We start from the raw sequence: 22,670 nt of genomic DNA, 5'->3' as shown, positions 1-22,670 counted from the left end.
TTAGAAGTTACCATGAATACAAACCAATCAGAAACAAAGACAATGTTTCACAAATGTTACAATGTAAGTTAATGGAGAAATGAATAAAATTATAAACATTTGTTTCAGGCACAGTTCTTCAGGAACACAGTTATGAAATAAGTTAAATTAAATCTACACAATAATTAATAACTACTTATAGCAGTTGTGACATTTTCTGGGACTTAGAGGATTTTCCTTAACCAAGTTATCCCTTTGAGGCTACAAAAAGCCTTTTTGGGAGCTGGTTCCAAATGAACAGTGTTTTGTTAATTATGACTCATGAGGCCTTTCTTAGGCTTGATCTTTTTAAGTCTTGGACAAAAGTTAGAAAATATTTAGCATGTGCTTCACTTTACTATTCTTTTTTCTAAAAGTAAACTATTCCCATTACAAGAAAATATTAACTAGTGACTAATTTCTGATAACATGATAAAGAAGGAACTCAGTTTTGATTAAAATTCTTAAAAATGACAAACACCCAAATACAGCTGTGTACATTTTTCACTAACTTTGATGACTGTCATTTAGTATTTAATCTAACACTAGTTTTCTCTAACAGGGACAAACAGAAAACCCTTCCAGCATCTAGGGGAGATTCAAAGTCAGGTCACATGCCCTGTTCCTGGTTCCCAAGGATTAGTCCTATGTGACTAAAAGAAAACTTTCTTCAGCTTTCTCTGGTAGTTCACTATTTCTGAATAATAAACATTCGTTAAGCATGTGCTATTTCCCCAGTGCTCTGCTCCAAACTTTTACACATTATTTCTCCTAATACTCACAACAACTTGATGAGCCAGGAGCTCCTGTCATCCTCACCTTACAGGAAGGAAAGCCGAGTGCGTAAGTCCTCACAGCTACTCAGCGGCGGTGCTGGGTTCAAGTCCAGACAGGCTGCCGCTGGAGCCTGGTATCCACACTGCTGTGCTTGCCTCTCGGAACTCCCACCTGCCTCCCCAAACCTCCCCCTCACTCCAGAACCTTCTCACTTCCTTTCATCCAAAAATTGTTCTCACGGTGTGAGGCGTAGGATGGAAGAAGATTGGAGCATATCTCACTTGTGATTTTATTTTTTAATCAACCTGGAGGTTTTTCTTTGACCAATCAGATTTACCCATTCAATCTAGATATTGGTTCTGTAACTGCAGGGATATGGTTTCTTTCCATTTGCCAACTTGGCCTCTGCCAAAAATTTGCTTTCAGTTTTTAGAAAGATTGTATGTATCCCCTTCTCTTTCTTTTTGGAATGTGTTAAAACCATCTTTCTCGCTTAAAAAAAAAAAACCAACAAAAACCCAGGCTTCCTCTATCATGGTCTGCTTTTTCCCACCAGCCAGGAGGATTTGTGCTAGCATTCCACTCTGTGGCTGCTATGCTTAAAATAATAGGGGATTGGCAATGCAGGGTGGCTCCTCGGGAGCGCAGGTCCCCATTCCTGCCCCGAATGGCATTCAGTTCCTTATCACTCCACATATGAATATCACGTCAGGTCAAATGCTTTGACAAACACAAAAGCACTTTGAGGGCATGAAGAGCTACCGGCAAGGGTGGAGAGGACTATTTCCGACAGAAGGGTGGAGGAAGGACTCTGTGAGGCAGTGACATTTGACGAACTTCTGGATGAAATGCAGGAGGGAGTCGTGTGAGCGTTTGGGGAAGATTTAGTTGGCAAGAAAGAGCTAACCAGGGCAGTGACTTCAGCACCTGAAGAGGCGCGTTTTTAAAAACACCGGGATGTCCAGTCTCCATCCTTGAGCAAAGAACTCAGAATCTCAGGGGCAAGGGGGCCTGGGCATGAGTGTTTATTTTTAAAAGGTCCTTAAGTGATTCTAACACATAAGACAGAGATCTGAACTACATTAATCAGCAATCAAATGGTATTATATACTTTTGAGAGCATTGTCACATACTGTATATCATTTTAGCTAAGCTCATTCAACCTCATAAGACACATAATACACATGAAGTTAGTCTACTGCCACTACACAGTGGTTCAGAGAACACAGAGTTTTTTGCTTCAAGTCACCTGTGGAGCTCTGAGCTCTATTCTCTTCCCAAGACAATAACAGTATATGAAAATGCATTTACTAGCTACATAAGGTTATCAACAACCAACAACAAAACAAGACTGTGACCAACCAAAGCCACCATGCATGGTAGGGTGATGGAATGCCAGCACTGACCAGGGTTGGTGGATTACTTATGGATGCCTCCCTGGAAGTGAAGAATCTCAAATGCCAAGGGAGCAAAGGAGAGGAACCTAGAGAGAGAGGTGAGCCAGGCATTTTAAGGTATCAGGAAACAGCATCTTTATAAATATTTGACAAGAAAAGCTGTATTGTACATGACCTGATAGGATTATTCCAATTTTCTAGAGGGACAAAGAGTACTTGTAATTTTTATTTACCTTGAATAAAGGAGTCACAATGTGATCCCTTGCTTGGGTAGGTCCTCCCAAGGGCAGACAAAGCAGCTCTAGCGTAGGAGGCAGGGATGGTAAAAGGGGGAGCTGGAAAATGTGGGACTGGAGAGTTCACACCCATGGTTGGCCTCCCAAAGATATCCACATCCTAGTGCCCATAACCTATGAATATGTTACCCTCCACGGTAAAGAGACTTTCCAGATGTGATTAAGTTAAGTGTCTTAGGATGGGACGGTCATCCTGGATTATCTGGGTGGGCTCAATGTAGTTATAAGAATCCTTACAGGACAGAGGCAGGAGGGTCAGAGTCAGTGGTAGGAGATGTGATGACAGAAGCCAGAGGCTGGAGTGATGAGAGGAGGGGGCCGTGAGCCAACGAGTGGAGGCAGCCTCTAGAAGCTGAGAAAGGGAAGGGAATCTAGAAGGAATGCAGCCCTGCTGAGACTTTGATTTTAGCCTCTGATCTTCAGAATTATAAGATAATTAGTCGGCATTATTTTAGGCCACTATGTTTGTATTACTTTGTTACAGCAGCTACAGGAAACCAATACAGCCTGATGGTCTGGGCGCCCTGTCATGAGGAGCCAGGGATGGGAAGGAAGAGAAAGTGAGGAGCTACAGGCTTCCATCTGTACGCTTGCCTCAGCACCCTCAAATATTAATTTACAGCAATACAGGCTCAAAAGGTCCTGTCTTAACGAAAGACTTAAGGCAATGCTGATACATGTAGTCCAATTTTTAAGTGTTCTGTTTGTGCAGTGACCAAAAGTCTAGGTATTGTTAGTACAGCGGCATTTAAGTTACCCACCCACTTATGTATTCATTATAAAATCCTTCAGGAGTGTGCTACAAAGAATGATTTAATTAAATCATGATAAATCAGATGCAATAAAGAACATTTTATTGGGGCTTGATTTCATGCATCTTTTTGACAAGCTTCAGACTAAATTTTTCTCTGTATCAAATTTCTCAAATATTTACATGTGTTTTCTGTTCCCAGGAAACAGACACCATAATATGTTATTCTAAAGTTTGAAAGTTGAGGAAATTAAAAACAGAAAATACACCAGTTCATCAGCATGGGCACAATACTAATTCCCCAGAAGAGAGGAGTGAATTAGATGGTGGGGTGTTTCCAACTCAGCCTCCCATGATCCCCCTCACTTCATATACAAAAGCTCCCCTCCAACAGAAATGTGATTGCATCAGTGGTTCAGACATACAGAAAAATGACTCTTTTCCCTACTCAAGAGCAGTGCTAGAAACGAGTGTTGAAGAGCATGGACAGAACAAATGCCTAATAAGAAAACATTTTCTCATAGTTTCTGTTTTATCTTCAGGGATTCTGTTAAATAGTGATTTGTCTGTACATATACTCACCAGAATCCCTTTGTTCATATAAAGTTCATAGGCAACAAATAAACAAGAATCAAAATCACATAAAAGAAAGTGCACTTAAGAATCTGATTTTTTTCTGGTCCAATGATTGAACTTGTTACTTTGCTTGAACCATTTCGGGAAGCAGCCAAGGGTGGCAAGATGGGCTGTCAGACTCACTTTAACTCAGTGGACCACACCGTGCGATGAATCCTCTTCTGGAAGAAGCCAACTCACTCCTGCTGCTGAGACTCATGGACTCTACACAAAGGTTTGATTTGGTCAAAGACTTGAGACAGTCATGACCTGGTCAAACACGGTCTGTTTGTTTGTTTGTTTGTTTGTTTTGAGGGAAAAGTTCTGGAGAAATAAGATTTTGTCCATGGGTCAACCTCTAATGAGACTCAACAGTAAAATGGGGAAGAGAAAATAAATAGGGAATGACGAAAAGAAGACCTTCTAGGGACAGTCCTCTAACCAAAGAAGAAGAAAGAAGAAAGAAAAAAATTCCGTAAGTTATCTAAAGAACATCTGGCAGAAATTGACCTGAAAAATATAATTTTGGATGAGTGTTCCCTCAAATCTGGAAAGAAACCAAAACCTTATTATAAATATCCTTGTTGAGGTTTTGGAAGAACAGTATATGAGACTGCATTGCATGTGCTTTGAGTGCAATCTGATTCTTGGGTTTTTCCTAAATTCATCCCAGGAAAGGGTAATCAATAGCATTCTTGGCACAGCTTAACAAAGAGCTTCTTGTCTTTCAGCTGAATTCGTTCTCTCTGATGTGTGGGCCGTACCCAACCTCCTCAGAGCCTCCCAGTCCCTGTCCTCTTTTGGAAAGGATGGAAATCGTATCAGCACTCCCTCTTGGTGGGCACTATTTTTAAATAGAAAAATCTGGAAAAATGCAAAATAATACAGAAGTTTTTCCCAATTGGCCTTTCTGCAGCTGACTTGGCTCCTAACATACCTTCCTCCCGCTCATCAAAATTCGACGAGATTAGAACTCATCAGCTTCCACAGGGGCCTAGTACAATGCACGCTGGACCCTAGCACAATCCCCCCAACAGGGCTGTGACCATCTGCAGGCACTTACTTCAGCTGTGTGCCAGGGGAGATGTTCCCAAACAGAGATATTTTAATCCTCTGGAATTCAGATTTTAAACAAAAATATTTACAATTTAAATTTGACTGACCCTTGCAGATAAGTGGGCCTAAGTCGATCAGATCTGTATTATGACAAAGGCTAAGGTCTTTCCCTTTCTAATGAAGTATGAAAAGACACTAGAGAAAATCTAGAATTGTCTCACTCCTTCTGTCCAGTAGTGTTAAATGCATCTTCCATGCAAAGGCCATATGCCAACGAGGGGCTAACTGCTCTGAGAATGAGCCCACAGCAGGAAGCGTACAGAACATCATCCCTTTGGACCTTCATGGGGAGCCCTCAGATGTGCCTAACCAGCTCTCACACTGAAAGTGATAGAGTCCAGAAGTCCCAAATGAGAAGGAAATGAGGAGCTCTGCAAAATCTCTTGCCTTCCATTTGAGGCTCTGCTTCTGCGAGCAGCTGCATGTCTCTCCAGTCGTTCCCACACCACCCTTCTCGCCTTTCTGCTACTTCAATTTGCTCCAGTTAATTGCTCTTTTTCTTCAGCCCTTTCCTCTCCATGGACTCCTATTTCTCAAGCCAGTAAAACATTAATATCTTTCTTGCCTCTTTCCAGCTCCCCTTGGCCTCTCCTTCAAAGGGAAGGCTTAGTCACTTCTGTACCACATTCCAAACCAAAATAAAGCGAATGCTCCCCAATGCCTTAGAAGGGGAGCTCTCGTGTCCTTCCTCCCAAGGTCTAAGATTATTTGGAAGAAGACCCCGGAGGGCAGTGAAACCTCCAAGGCTCTGCCCATCAGCTTCATAGAGGTGTTTCCCAAAGCGCGGAAGGCAAAGTGTTACTTGAGACTCAAGGCAGTGCACAGTTATGATGGATTATGGCTGTATATTTATTTTAATGTGCATTAGAAAAATTATATCTGGAATATCCAATTTCACCGCTATTCACAACTATTACTGCTGCTTAGGGCAAGTGTAAGTTCAAATATAAAGAGGGAATTCTTTAAAGAAAGATATTAAGTGAAAAATAGCATAGGTAGAATGTGATATGGTAGAAATCATGGAGATGGGGCATGAATGACTAACGCTTGGGAAACGCTGTTTAATGGAAATGACTTGGAACTGGGAAGAGTGGGACATGATGTCAGCTTCTGGCTCCACTGCCTCCTCCTTTGCAAAGTCCTGAGTGGGGGTAGAGGGTGGGAAAGCAGCTGTTACCCTGTGATTCACCACACTAGGATTCACAATTTCACACCAGGAACCAAAAATACATAGAAATGTTTTTGAATGGGTAAATCAAATTTTTATATTATGCTATAACCAAGGATATCATTGCCATTAAATTCACAATTAGAAGCTCCTTGGTCCAAAACCATTTCAGTTTAGAGGCTAAAGCCTAGAGAGGTCGCATGATTTGGCACAGTATCACCCCAGGGAATAGTGGCAGAGCTAGAACTTAAACCTCGGACTTTATTTATTCTAAATCATCCTATTACATTATTCCTTCTGGATAAGTGGATAAGTCTTTCTGATGCCCCAAAAGTCGTATCTATTTCTGATTATATCTAGCTAGATTTAACAGAGTAGTAGGAGATAAAATCAGAGAGGTAGCAGGGGGTAGGGGAGATTGTGTCAGGACTTGTAAGCTGCTTTGAGAACTTTCAGGAAGTTCAGCCCAAAGGTGGAACTAACTGTCTCTAGACACTGAAGAATTAGCAGTGAATAAAAGAGACAAAAATTTTTGCCATCGTGGAGGTTTACATTTTAATGGGGGAGAAAATCTAGAATATGACATTGCAAATCACCTATGTCTAAATGCCAAATAAGTAGCAGCCCAGGATGATAGAATACGCACTGGGAATGATTTCTGTGGGTTATCTGGTTAGCCATGGTCTGGTGGCCTCTTTTAGCATTTCCCACACTTCCGCTATATCCCAACAATCAGAGGTCTCCAGCTGAACAGCTGCACTTTTCTGATCCAATTTTTTAATTCCTTTCCTCTCCTTAAGTAGAATAGAGGAAGGGGAGCACATAAGGGGAGAAAATAACTGGCCCAAAAGAGAGTGGACAGGAAGGAATGGGAACAGTGACTCTCCTACAATGTATTTTAAATCCTGACCTGTGCCAGGCTAAGTACATTACCTATGTTAATGATAATTTATTATTATGACATCGTTAAATTGACAACATAAATGTATAATAATAATGACTAGCCAGTACTGAGAGTTTGCCATATGCCAGGAAGTCGTCTAGACACTCTAACCAACTTGATCTCAGTATTCCTTACCACAACTCTATGACACAAGTACTATTATTTTTCATTTCACAGATGAAGAACTGGCTGCTCAGAGAGGTAAAGTCATTTGCTCCCTATCCCACAGCTAGGAAATGAGTCTAGACACAGATGTCAGGATGTTGGACTCCAAAGTCCCAGCCCTTCACCCTGTGTTCAGGAATGTCCCCTAGCCAACAGGAGGCACCAGCGAGGCAGGGCTGTCCAGCCAGTGCACCCTCCAGCCTGGGTTTCCCGCCCCACAAATGTTCTTCTCAAAAACAGGCCCTCTTGATGACCCTGTCCCTTTCTTTTTTCTTTTATTTTGCAGCACATCTCTCACTGAGACCCTGTCCCTTTCATCACTGAGTTGTATTTTTTTTTTAACCTCTCTGCCCCAGTAACTGTCCCCCTGGTTACTGGGGTAACGGATATCTCAGGTGCTTTTTGCTGTATTTCCATGACCATTGTGGTCTCTCTATCTTTCCCAGCACCTCTTGGCCTTTTCATTCTCTCATTATTTAAACCAGCATGGAGCAATTTTTCAAAACATCCAATTAGCAAGTGCACAGAAGGAACGAGGCCCATAATTAATTAGTGATTCTAGGACACAACAAAGCAAAAGCAAAGCCAAGGATGTAGAAAGCATCAAAAACTGAAACTGTGTGAGGAAGATGTACACATTCAGGACCCCTCTCCAGGAAGGACAAAGAATTAAACCATCTGGTTACTGATTCAAATCCCTAAAGCACCTCCACGTGTCTTGGGGTGGAATGACATCAATCACTGCATGACAATCCCAAGTGGAACATCTCTCCCCTCTAGGATGAAATGACTGCCTCTGCTCTGGTGGGGAACTGATTCTTCCCCCATTGTTTGTACAAGGGAAGGTTGGCCCCTCTCTCTTCTTGAAATTGTTCTTAGACAAATTTAATTGTTCATAAAATGTCTCTTTAGAAACAGTCTTTCTTGCAAGATGGCCCCAACTCCTGGGATTTCTTGCTCTCCCCAGAGCAGAAGTCAAGTTAGAATACCAGGAGTTAAGAGATCAATCAAGCCAGGATGACTGCGGAGAAAAAGGAAAAATAGTAGGGGAATGCCAGGGTTCTCAGATGCCAGTTGTCATTCTAATTTGGAGAAGAAAGGAGGGCGTGGGTGGAACTCTGTCCAGCTCAAATTCTCCCAAACACCAATTCATTCTCCCTCACACAGAATGAAGTGTAAATGACAGGGAGGGCTAGCACTGTCCTTAGTGAAAGTGTTGCCTTTCATTAGGAGGAAATAGGGATTGTGTTCATTTTGGGTTATTATGGACTCTAGTTGTTATCTGAAAGACTAGAGACAACAAAACAAGTGGCCTGAACAGTATTACAGCAAGTCCCTGCGTCTCACAGGGTGACATCACCACTGTGATATATTTTTAAAAGCCTCATATAGAACATGAGAATTGCAGGAATTCTTTACTACCTTTTCTTACCTTCTGCCTCATTTTCTTTTGGTTCTAGATTGGGCTAATGCTAGCTTTCAGGGCTGTTATTTGGACTTACGGGAGTATGCCTAAACCCACCCCCACCAAGCCACAGACTAAACACTTTGGTTAATACCATAGCAGTGGATGATACAAGAAATGTTAGATGAAAAGGAAAATGGAAATACCCACCAGGATATTGACAAGACAAACTACTTACTGCTGCTGCTGCTCAAATACAATACTCGAATAAGATAATAGTAAATACCATTATGCATGTTGCTAAGCAATATTGCATTTTCAGTCCTTAATAACTGCATTAGTAACACAAGATGAGAAAAGCTACATTTTGATGTTGATGAGATGCTTTGCCTTACTTCTTTGAATAATCAGCCCGAGCAACCAACGGTTTCCAACACAAAGCAGAAATGATTATTCCTGTGCCCTGGCTGGTATGAGAACTCAGTGGTAAATCTCTTACTGGAAAGTCTAAGGGTTCTTTGCTAACCCACTCCCCCACAAAGTCTTCAAGTCTTAAATAAAAAAATAAACTAACAAATAACCAACATTCTTTACCTGATATGTCTCCTCTTAGCTACTGTATATGTGTATGTAGTGAGTGCTAAAAAACAGTGAATTGTAAATACACTTAAAGATTTGGAGCAAAATACAAATATTCATCTTTCTGATTCAAAGATAATACTGATTTGAAGGATCTTGTGTGAAGGTGACCAACACTGCAGGCCAGTCCCAGATTCTGGGATAACCATTCGGTTTACACATGCTAAAAAGTTGCTTAGGAGAAGCTGCTGATGACTTCTTGTCCCTCTCCCCAGTTACCCAGCATTCCCTGATTACCCAGCATTCCCCAGCTACCTAGCATTTCCCAGCTAGTAAGTAACCATTAGACAGAAATAGTCTGCAAGAAAACAACTTCTTCAGCAGGATGCTACCAATGGAATTCCAGAAGTTTTCATCTCTTTAGAGGAGCAATATTGCACAAGAGACACTGCTGTATTAACATTATAACACAGACCCTGGAGCCAGACTCCCTAGGGTGAATCCTCACTACACAATTTCCCATTTAAGTGACTTTGAGTAAATTAATGTCTTTGTGCCTTTTTCTCATCTGTTACTACAATAACTAAATAAGTTAATATATGTAAAGCATGACTCCAGAATATACCCTTAGGATCTGTATTTACTGCTTTTATATTTCACAGGAAGTCACTGATCTAATAAAACTAGAAATTACTAAATTTTGAATTCCTATAACATCAAACTGTTACTAATTATGGTTCTGGTCATATGCCATATTTTTCCCAGAAATAACAAATGTTCCATGGAAAAGTAAATGGCTAATAAGGGTGGGAAAAACATATAGTAAATGACCTTGTTTTTCTTGGCTGCTAACTTTAATATAATGAAATATTCGATGAAAACTATGAGCATGCAACTGCGACTTCTTACCATTTAAGAAAGACATTCTTGAACTACTGAAAGTTAGAGATACATTCAAATAGAATTGTCAGGTACTTTAGTCTGAATCTCTTACATTTTAAATTTTGAAAAATTTTACTCATGTCCCAGGTGTTTTTCCCAGTAGAAATTACATTGGTAGATGCTAAATTAACTCCATGTGATTCTCATTTTCAGAAATACAATTTCAGACTGTTCAAGAGTTTCAATGTATTCCCTTGAGCTGCATAAAAGAAACCCATCCTGGTTTTAAATATAGTTTTGTTTTTGTGGGGGTTTTCTTGTACTAGGAACACATTTCTCTCAGACAACATTGCCATTTAACACACCAGTTGTTTTAGATTTCTTTGAAGGTCCCCTTATTTTACTTAAGGGAACTTGAATTAAGTGAATTTTTGCATCTATCTAGTGAAAGAAAATTAAACTATTGATCAAATGATCCTCATTTATAAAGGTCATACCAGCATTAGGAAGCTAGGGTTATATTTTATTTTAGTAGATTTTATACTAAAGGGCACGTATTTTAAATATAAATCAGTCTGATATTCTCACTCATTTCTATTTTCTGATATAGGTAAGGCATGAGTATTCTATAAGTGCTAAAAATATGATCAAGATCTGATCCAAGCTACTTTGGAGGCAGGTACTGTTACTTATAGAACCTCTACATGTAATAAACGTGCTTACTATGTCATGGGCAATGCCAGGAGCTGGAATTATGATGATGAAAAAAAAGCAAGCCTAGGTTCTGTCCTCATGGAGCTTAGAGTCTAAGGCAGTACTGTGTGGAGTGCAGTCAGTGGACCAGTCTTATCAGACAGCAACAAGACAAGTACAGACACTGCAAGTAACTGTTGAGAAACTTTCACAGCAATTAGACATTGCTCCAACATCTAAATGTGTGATCAAGTGAACTTGTCTCATTGAATGGGAAATAGAATCCTTTGGATATTGTCAAATTTGTATGTTGAGTTTTATGTAGCAGGATCTAAGTACTGGCCATGGATAGGAGGACACATATTGGCTTATGATGAATTGAAAACTAAAAAAATAAATCTAGCTCTTCCCCCAGATACTTTGAAAACCACTAGTCTAGTGCTTTCAAAGCACTATAAACAAAAAGAGAGAGTTTAATTACAGCTGAGAAAATATGGGAAAGTTTCATGGAAGAAATGATTTTTAAGGATGGATTAGAATTTAAGGAGTAGAGATCACAACACAAGAGGAGTTATGGAAGCAAAAAAGGGCAAGGATGCCCCGAGCCACCTAGTTCACTGTGGTTGGAGTATGATATGGGCACAGGGCAAATGGAAGTAATGGAGATAAATGTAAAAATGTTGATTGCAGCCAGTTAGTAGAGGGCCTCAAATGCCATGAAAAGGAGTTAGAATTTTATTTTTGAGATAATTGGAAGTCCTTAAATTTCCCAAACATGAGAATGACATGAAAGCTCTATTTTACAAATAATATTGGCTTCATTTGAACTATATTCAACAGGCAGGAGGCCTTTAAGTGAGATAAATAATACCAGTAAAATGGAATTTTTTAAAAATAATCTTTTTAATGGCATCATATATTAGTCATATATCTAAGTAAATTTTTGCAATCTGAAGTCTTCCCATGTACCATAGCATAGTAAAATATCACTTTAGAAGATCTATTCATGTATGAGTAAAGTGATTTTGAAATACCATTTCTTAGCTTTACAGTGATAGAGAGAACATCTTCCCATTTTCAGAAAATTTGATTAAACCACAGATATTAAGGGAACATTAAACCAATATCCCGTTATAATAATTTACACCAAAATGTCAAGTACCGTCACCAAAGGACACAAGAACAACACTTTTTTCTCTCTGTTGCTCTCAGCTTCCTATAAAACTAGAATTGATCTCATTAAATGTGCCTTATTTAAGTTTCCATGTGTCACCAAAAGGCTATTAATTCTTTTGCGGCATTAAGATTTCCATAAATATATCTTTTAAAAAAATAGTTGAACCACTAAATAAGTTTTAAATTTGAGAGTAAAATTGAATAAGGTTTTAACAAATAAAAAAAGGCTCTCAAAGTATATAACCCCTAGGAAAATATCATGTTAGGATTTCACATGCTTGGCTGAGTAAATATCTAATGATCTTAGGCTTCTAATTCTGGTTTCATAATATTATTGTTAATTGTGATATAAGAACTATAGAACTATAAAGATTCCATCCTGTTAAACTGAAAGCTATGCATTTAGAATTGGACACGTTTGCAATATGACTATCATACAAAGCTAAAACATAGCATTGTGAGTCACTGATTATGATGTACTAAAGCAGCCAGTGGTCCTCAACTGAGGGTGATTTTTGGCCCCCACCCCAGGAGACATCTGGCAATGTCTAGAGATGGCTGTCATGACTGGCGACATACACTACTGACACCAAGATGCTTCTAAATATTCTATAATGCACAGGACAGCCCCTTGCAGCAGAATTATCTGGTCCAAAATGTCAATAGTGCTGTGTTGAACAAACTTATACTAAAGGATCATACTAACAACATTTTCATTATTCCTCCAAGGTCTGAGACTCTTGGCATATGCTGTGGTTTGAAAGTTTGTGTCCCCACCCCCCCCCCCCACCAAATTCTTATGTTGAAATCCTAACCTCTAAGGTGATGATATTAGGATGTGGAGCTTTTAGGGGGTGATTAGGTCATGAAGTTAGATTTAGTGCTCCTTCAAAAGAGACCCCAGACAGCTCATTTGTTCCTTCCACCATGTGAGGACACAGTGAGAAAGCACCATCTATGAAGCAGGAAACAGGCTCTTTTCAGAAACTGAACCTGTCAGCACCTTAATCTTGGACTTCCCAGACTGTAGAAGTGTGAGAAATAAATTTATGTGGCTTACAAGCCACTCAGTTTATGGTATTCTGTGATAGCAGCCTAAATAGACTAAGACAGCAGATAAAAATAATCACTTTGATTCATAAAATCTGAAAGTCAGAAAGAAGGAAGTTCCTGAAGATTAAAATAGATAATTATGCCTCCGTTTGATATAAGGAACTACTTATATCACACCCTCTGACTTCTGCAACCAAGACCTGAAGGTGATCCTCACAGGTGCCCTGGTTTAATTCCATTGACGTCAGTAATACTTTCTATGCAGATATGCAAACGTTCTCATCAGGAAATTTTCAGGGAGATCTTCAGAATAGACAGGCATAAATGAAAACCTCAAACAAGGTTCCAGGTATGTATTGTTTTCTGAGTGAAAAGTCACTGATGATTTTAAGAAGCAACATCAAATAACAGCTTCTGGGAATGTGGGAAAGACATCCCTCTCCTTAAATATGTACATTGATTATAAGATGTGAACCTTTTCTAGAGATGCTAAATGTGCAGAATCTATAAAGCATAATAAGTGTCTAATAAGGGATACTAAGGTCTTTTTGTAAGAAGAAACAGACTCTGAAATGCTCTCCCTCTCAGATTCTTCTCCATCAGTGTTAAACTCAGTTGTTTTCATTTGTCTTTACATTGCTCCCCTCCTCCTCATCCTTCTCCCCCCACTCCAGAAAGAGGTACGGGGACAGCAGTGGTATCACTAGTCCTCAGAAACAACAACAAACTAATACAAAGTCCACCGTTTCCCTCTCTCATTTTCCTCTCTTGGAATTTCTCCCAAGTCTTGGACTGTGAATTGAGTGCTATGAATAATACCTGTCTTGAGCTTCATCTCAGGACTGCTAGAGCATATACCTTTATTTAATTAAACAGAAGCATAACCATACTTAGATGCAATACAATATATATTTGAAATCAATCTTTAAATTCCTCCTAAAGACCACCCACACTACTTACTCAGAAACAAAAACTTACTATAAACCTATATATTTGCTTATTGGTGTATTATGTGTGTTCCATTAGACTTTAACATCGATGGGCACAGGGATTTTATCTTGTGTTTATTGGCTGAGTGAATGAACCCTTCTCCCAAACAGCAGTCATTATACAACTGTAAACTCCTTTTATTTTTACACCCAAAACAGGAGGCAACAGGACTCACTCCTGGTTATAAATTACTCATGTTCATTCGTTCGTTCATTCTCTACTAAGGCTTTCATGATCTGGCTCCTGCCACCTCTCTAGTATTCCCTCACGTCCCCTGCTGTCCAGCAACACTGGCCTTGGCTCAGTTCCTACCAAGCTCCATGCTCCCTTCTACTTTGGGTTCTCTGCCCATCCCTAACACCTTCAGATTTCTTCAGGGAAGCCTTCCTGATCCCCACTGAGACTAGGCAGTGCACTCTATCATCTCATAGTTCCCTGTGGTTTTCTTTTATTCCCGACCATAGTACTTATCACATTTGTAAAATTTATTTGTGTAATTATCTGATTAATATCTCCCCCAGCCCCACCCACCCATCTGCAGGCAGACACCACGCTTTCCTGACTCCATTAATGTCCACGTCATCTAGCACAGTGCCTGTCGTATAGCGAGTGCTCAATATATATTTCCTGAATGAATAAATGAATTATGTTTCTAGGAACATAATCTGTTACCAAATATGTAAGTCCATGTTATATCTTATCATTCTTCCCTAGTTAGTAGGTACTTACTCAACGCCATTTGGTTAATTGAAATCATCGTTTATCTCCAGCAAACTACATTTTCCTATGTCTATATGACAGGAAAAGAACTTGTCACAAAATTGCTGGGAAATAAACTGCTCTCTGTCTACCCTTTTTCTACACACTAATAAAAACCAGTTTGTTTTTGTTTTTGTTTTTCACTGAATTTATTAGCTGTTTTGGAATTAAGAACATGACTGGGTGGAAGATAGTTGGCAGGGAATCAAATCAGTATTTGTTTCTATGGCTCTATTTGAAAACATCTGGAAGCGTACTCTAATCATCCTCTGAATATTTGGAATCTCATGTTCTCAACTCTGAGATAATCTCTTTCCATATTGTTCCTAAATGAAAGGTGTTCTGTTGACAAAATAGGTGGGGTTTTTTGACAGAGAGGAATTTGTGGGGCATTGGAAATAAAGTAGTGAGCTCCCAGGCTAAGAGAACTAAAATTCAGCATTCATTTTTTTTAAAGAGGAAGAGCAAAGAAATCTTTAGTTTAGAAAACTGAGGAAAAATGTAATTCCATGCAACATTCTATAACTGAGAAGCTAGTCACATAGGAAACCTTGGGGAAAGTACAGATTTCTTGGGATTCAAACAAAACAATACTGGCTTAAAGGGTCTAAAGATAGACACCCAAACAACAGGAAATCAGTAATAACTGTAAACCTAGAGTCTATTCTCATGCTTAACTTTAAAATAACTTCTTTACATATATTCTTCCTATCTATTGCTATTTGGATCTCTGCCACTAGGCAATTTTTACTAGACTGTCTGGAATTCTTCAACAAAATTCCAAAAAGCCCAGGACATTTGGGCAGTCTTTGCTAAGTTAGGCCATTCTTTTGGAAAGCCCCAGTTAGGAAGTTTAGCCTCTGGTAGTGAGGTCATCCTCATCCCTGCTTTGCCCACTACTCTCTCGAGCCAACAGTCTCAACTCAGGAGTGGCTTCTTCACGGCCCCAAGAGCTTTTCTGTCAATTTCTTATCCAAATTGTCCTTTGGATCTGGCAGATGCTGCAAATCTGCAGCATGAACTCCTGTGGTCTTTCTTTGCTGCATGTAAGCCAGAGATGAAGGACAGCTTCTTGGGAGCTCACTCTAGAAGGGAATCTACAGCAAGGAATTACCTGCCCCTGAGATCACAGACACAGAGAAAGACCCAGACGCTTCAGGAGGGGCAGAAATGACCAGACGCCAATAACATCATATTGATTTTGTACCCCTCCATGTCAAGGGGAAAGCTTCCTATGTTAAATCACATTCATGGCTTACTATCTGTAGGCAAAAATACACATTTTCCTATTATGCTTTAGTTTGATACCAGAAAGATTCAAGGAACTAAAGCAATGGCTGCTGCCATATCTAGGGTTGTGATATCCATAAGTAGTTCAACCAAATTATCACAAGAAGGAAGAGCTTCTCAGGCTACCTGTGCATTACCAATTTAAGTGCACAATGCTATCTTGGCCTTCAGGAGAAATGCAATGGTGTTAAGACTTAGCTCTCAATGTCATGAGAGGAAAAAAAAATTTGATTTTGCTTAACATGCCTTCAAATATTTTATTACTGTTCTATAGATCTCATTAAAAGGACTGGCCTACCAAATTTGGAATAAAACTTTCTCACTTTCACTTTCTTATTACATCCAGATGAGCTGTGTTGCTCATCTAATACTTAATTAGACCACAGAAGACTTTAATGAGGGAAAAGGAAGCAGAATGGAAAAGAGTTAAGTACACTTAAGTTTCATTTTACATCAACTTACCTCCTTTCCCTGCAATATCAGCAAAATAAAAAAGGTTTTGTGCTTGCCCCCATTTATTTTTTTATTTTTTTTTGCCATTTGTTCCTCATACAAAACTGTCTGGTCAAGTAAATATTAGATTAACATTCATGCCTTGTTTCCAAATAGGTACAGAAAGTGTTACCAAGCTCTAAGCCACACTACCTTGCCTCTAAATCTTGACTGGCTTCCCATTTGAGGCCATTAGCTTATTTTGAAAAATGTCCAAGAAATGCATATACTAGTAGATTTCCCTTCCTGAAAAGCCAATTTCCTAACTTCTCAATGAGATGGCTTTTGAGACCCATATCAACAAATTAGGAAAGTAATAATGTTTCTTTCTTAACAGGAAATTCACTGTTGCTGGTGCTGCTGCCCTAATTATACTATAATAGAATTTCAAAAGAATCTTCTTTGAATTAGAAAACATCCCATCTACTTGCTGCACAATATCCTCTTCAATTTCCCATACCACATGAGTCGATTTGGACAGTAAGGAGGGGCACATATTACCTTTTTTTCCAGGAAGCAACAAGCCAGGTTTTTACTTCATTATCATATCTGTTTTGTTTTGTTTTAGTAAGTCTCTTATACTTAAGTAAGGTTTCCATTTAATCAGAGTTACCATAAAAGAGAACAGGATTTTTTTTTTACAAAATAAAATGGGTGTATAGCTTTCTTTTCAGTAACAAACAAATTCATCAACAGTGAAAAATGGAAATGGATACTCCATGGCAAAGCTTTAATGACAGATATAAGCTAGCATTTTCTATTTAGCAAAATAAAAACATACAAACACATCACAACCTAACTAGGTTAACCTACCATCTTTCCATTTTGAGTCATAATTTACACAATTTAAAACTCAGGCATTTCAAGAGGTCAAAAAAGTAACTCACAGTATGCACCTGGGATCTCAGAGCCGTCTTCAGTAGCACGACAGATTTTATCACCAGTAGATCAACAGCCCTGCAAGTGAGATCACTCATAATTAGTGAGTATTTTACTTGAACATTTGACAGCTCTGGTAAAAAGCTTATGTAAGGCTGTTACAGTTATATCTTCTGTAGTTGCGTTTGCAGACAGGAAACAGGAAACACACCTACAAGAACACTGACATACGTCAGCCTAATTGGTCTTTGGTTCAAAATACTTAAGAGTGAGTCTTTTACCATAAAGATAATAGGCACAGTCCTCAAAAGAGCAGGAATCAAGTCTGAGCATTTCACTGTCAAACCCTTTGGACAGATGCTATGCAGGCAATTGATTACAGGGAGAAATGAGCATTCTTAGTAACAGTCAAAGCTTAATTCAGTAAGGACTATAAACTTCAGAATAAACTCATTTATATATAAATAGATACATATATAACATATTAAATAATACATTATTTAAAATATATAAATTATTTTAAAAATAAATATTAATAAGATATTAAAATATTATGTATATATTTTTTCCTGGAATATATATAGAAACTTTCATTTAGGAATCTTTTGGTTATGAGTCACAGAAAACCCAACTCATACATACAAATAAATAACAAAATAAGGGAATATTGTGGTTCATTGAGCTGGGGGAAAAAAACAGAATTAGGGTTGGTTTGGGGAAACCAGAAGTCTGCTATATCATTGATTCTCTACAATTTTTCTGGCACAGGTATTCTCTGTGAACTGGCTTCACCTTCAGGCTGCTCTCCTCTTGGTACAAAGAATGACTGTAGCAGTTCAGGATTATGTATTTATCATCCGAGAGGATAGTATGAGCATAATGATAGCCCCAGTGAAAGTTCTGAGGTCGCTGAGATGGCCCTTTGCTGAATCAGTCCCTATACTTTGGAGCCTAATATGTTAAATGGCTTAAACTAGTAGAAGCTTATCCCTGGAGGTGAGAGTAGGGTCACTCCAAACAAAAATCACTTGGTGAGACATTCGGGACGCTTGGAGGAACAGGAAAAGGGAGAAGGGATCAACAAATGTCCACTACAACAATGCTCGGCAACAATCGGAAGATTGACATTTGAGGATGTGTATCTGTGTCTATGAAAACACTAGTACTTGGGTTATCTGAAGATGTCTGATAGAGAATGAGCTGAGGGTCAATAGATATTGATTACCCAAGGCTCTTCATTTAGTTAGACTTTCTATTAATACTGGATTTGCTCTCTGAGAAAATAGATGAAGATATTTCCACTCTGTTCACAAACTATGATTTATAGTATATTAAGTACTCTTGCATTTGATCTTCCATTTTGTCATCCAAACAACCCTGCTGGTGGTGGGCAGGCATCCCCACTGTAAGCTTAGACAGTGGGGCACACACTGCCAGTAGTCTCTCCAATGCCCCATCTACGCTTTTTTCTTACAGAACCTTGATTTGGTTCAGGGCAGGAATTTGCCATGTTAAAACTACAGCTAAGGACAATGGGCGGGTGGAACAATTTTGGCTCTGGAGATGTCAATTGAAGTTAGTTGGTAGGACTCCTAGAAAAACACTTTAAAAGAACTTTGGCATTCACTTCTTTTCTTTACCTATCTTCTTTGCATCTGAATCACTGATATAACACTGGAGGAAGAGCTACATCTTGCAGTGATGAACGAACAAGCATGAAGACAAAAGCCACATGCTACAAAGCCTGAACTGAAAGAAGGAGCCACTACACTGGGCCTGGCTTGCCTGCTCCTGGCCTGTTATATGAGAAAAAGTAAACTCTATTTGGTTAAGCCACTGTAGAAGGGTTTTTTTTACAGGCTGCTGAACATAATCCGAACTGACACAAAGAGGTTTCTCAACCAAGTAATGACAGATCAAGGCTTAAACCCAGGTCTGTGAACTCCCTGTCCAGTGATATTTCCAAGAAACTGCATTGCCTCTCCAGAAGCAGAATCCATAAACTCATACTCTGAGTACTATACAAACGGGAATTTTAGATATATGTATTTTTCCTTCAATAAGTAGCTTGTTTAAATGATATGAGTCATAGTTCAAATGCTGAGAGCAGATTCGTTGCTTTTAGGTTTCGTTTCGTTTTTTGACTTTTTAACATGTGACACTCAAGCATTCACAAAATTGCTAAAGCAAGAATGCCTTGGTGACAGCAAAGGAAAGCCAGATCATTTTGCCAAAATTCGTTTCAAGGCTGCCTAAGCCACCTTCCCAGATCTTGCTGCGGGTAAGGATGTTCTTTCTTGACTTTCTCATTGACTCAGCTATGAAAAGGTAACAGAGCTCTCACAAAAGCTGGAATAACTTCCTGAGACAAAAGTCAAGGAGGAACCATACCCAAAGATCAATTCCAGGGGGATTAAGGATTTGGTTGTGAAAAGCAAAAGGTTTAAACTTTTAGAAGAAAATATAAGAAAACATCTTTCTGACCTTAAAATAGGAGAGTTCTTAAGGCACGGAAGTGCTAACCATGAAAGGAAAGACTGATAAATTTGCAACTGTGATATTAAGAGCTTTGGTTCATCAGAAGGTACAATAAAGAAAGCAAAAACACAAGCCAATATCTGAGACAAGTTTTGCAACACATAAAATGAACAAAAGATCAGTATTCATATAAAGAAATGTTACATTTCAGTCATAAAAGGACAACACAATAGAAAAAAGGAACAACAGATCTGACAGGCATGTCACAGAGGAGAAAAACATGAATGGTGAGTGGACATATAAAAAGATGAACAACCTCATTTGTAATCAGGAAAATGCAAATTAAACTGATAGTGGGAGTATAAATTGATATAACCACACGGAACAATTTAACCTTATCTTATGAAGTCGAATGTTCACTTAACCTCCATCTGAGCAGATCCACTCCTACCCATATTCTCCAGTGCTATGGTTTGAATGACAATGTACCCTCCAAAATTCACATTGAAACTTAATCCCCAAAGCAACAGTATTAACAGGTATGGCCTTTAGGGGTGATTTAGTCATCAAGGCTCCACCCTCATGAATGAGATAAGCACATATAAAAAGGGCTCCAGGTTGAAGGGAGTGTCCTTTTGCCCTTCCACCCTTCTGCCACGTGAGGACAGAGCGTTTGTCCCCTTCAGAGGGTGCAGCAACAATCTTCCAAGCAGAGACCAGGCCTCACAAGACACCAAACCTGCTGGAACCTTGATCCTGGACTTCCCACCTCCAAAACAGTGAGAAATAAATTTACATTATTTATAAATTACCCTGTCTCAGGTATTTTGTTATAGCAGTACAAACAGACTGAGACATCTAGAGAAACTCTTGCATATTTGCACCAGGAGATATGCACAAAGTAAGTATAACAGCTTTATTCAAAACAGCAAAAAGCTCGATTTAACACAAATGTTCATCAGGAGAATAAAGAAATAAATTGAGTGATAGACATACAGTGGAATATTAGACAACAAGGAAAATCAATAAATCACAGCTGCATGCAATAGTTTGGGAGAACCTTAGAAACATAATGAATGAAAGAAAGCAAGTATCAGCCAATTGTGTACAAATGTGAAAGGGGCGGCCTTGCAAAAATAACAGGAAAATACCTAATCCTACAAGTTCCCCAGTAACAGTTCAAGATCAGTCTGACGAGTTCTCTCCCTAACAGGTACCCTGCAGGAGTTCTGTTTTGCACAACTTTTGAAAAAGCTGAATGGACGGAAAAGAGATGTAAATCTCTCTCTCTCAAAATTGTGTTTTGAAAAATCTGCTTTTACAGAGTTCCTGTGTAAACAGCAGAAGAACGCTACAGCCTCAACCCTATCTGCAGGACAGAGTCACATCTCCTGTGATAATCCCTTCTCCGAGGAAAGGCAGGAAACCAAGTCTTGCACTTTTGACATCTTTGTAGTTTTTGTTATCAACCTGCTGCCGCTTTTGTTGTCAACTGACAGCCATCACTATTTTTCTTCTCTTCGTCCCCCTTAAAAGCAGCGAGCCACTTGGCCTCCCTGCTGGTGTCTCCCTTCTCTTTCTTTGGATTCCACGCTGTCTCCCTGTTCACTCCCCCTTTCTCTCTCTCTCTCATTCTCTCATTCTCTCTGTCCTTCTAAAGGACAAAATAAACTTTACTTTTATATATTAATCTCTGCGTGAGAAATCTCTCTCCACCGGTGCCGTGAGTACCTACTAGGGTTTCCACCCTAACAGATGATAACTTTTTTTTTTTTATAAAGCCCAAGAATAGCAAGACTGAACAATTACCCCTATATTTACTCTTTGTATTATTCTTTGTTCTTGATATTTCAAGATTCCTCCTTTTATTAGTTTCTTTTGTTTAGAGAACTTCCTTTAGCTATATGCTAGGTCTTTCTTTAGCTGAGAATTCCTTGATTTCCTCTTCATTCCTAAAGGATATTGTCACCGGATATAAAATTCCAGGGTGACAGTTTTTTCTTTCAACATTTGAAAAGTGTTTTGCCACTTCCTTCTGGCCTACATGCTTCCTGATGAGAAATCTACTGTCATTGTTTTCCCCCTATAGATAAGGTGTCATTTCTCTCTTGTTGCTTTCAAGATCTTTTCTTTGGCTTTATTTTCAGCAGTTTGACTGTGATGTCTTAGGGTGGATTTCTTTGAGTTAATCGTTTTTGGAGTTTCACTCAACTTCTTGACTCTACAGGTCAATGTCTTTTGCCAAGTTTGGAAATTTTCAGCCATTGTTTCTTTGAATACTTTTTTAGCCTTGTCCTCTTTCCCCTCTCTTTCCAGGATGCTGATGACACACATCAGACAATTTTTATACCCCCATAGTTCCCCAGGGTCCTATCCTTTTTTATTTTCAGTCTATTTTCTCTGTTGTTCAGGTTGGGTAATTTCTATTATTCTATTTACAAGTTCACTGATTCTTTCCTCTGCCCCCTCCACTCTGCTGTTAGCCAAACCATTGAGGTTTTTCTTTTTATTTCATTTATTATATTTTCCTAGAAACTGAAAAAAAATTAATAAAGTGAAAAAGAATGCAAAGATCACGCCAATACATTTTTTTTTAAGTTGCAAGAGAAAACAACTTCTTTCTGCTTCCTAAGTAATGGATACACTGACGGGCAGGCCAGGGGTCCGGTAACCATGCAGACTGATGTAACTCGAGTTTGGAGTGGTCCTGCTTCCGCTCAACAGCCCTCTGTTAGAACACGTCCTGGA

At 39.1% G+C, this 22,670-nt stretch overlaps 1 protein-coding gene across 1 annotated transcript in view; it reads right to left on the bottom strand.

The window, feature by feature from the left end:
- The window catches only part of NCALD (neurocalcin delta), a 367,660-nt gene that overhangs the window by 138,685 nt on the left and 206,305 nt on the right, over positions 1-22,670 (bottom strand). Inside the window, exon 3 of the mRNA XM_045561927.1 lies at positions 17,453-17,522. The gene's annotated coding sequence lies outside the window, so the exon portion shown is untranslated. The remainder of the gene's footprint in view (positions 1-17,452; positions 17,523-22,670) is intronic.

Source organism: Lemur catta, chromosome 9, assembly GCF_020740605.2.
Source record: "Lemur catta isolate mLemCat1 chromosome 9, mLemCat1.pri, whole genome shotgun sequence".
NCBI lineage: Eukaryota > Metazoa > Chordata > Mammalia > Primates > Lemuridae > Lemur > Lemur catta.
This window is presented reverse-complemented; position numbering and strand designations above follow the sequence as displayed.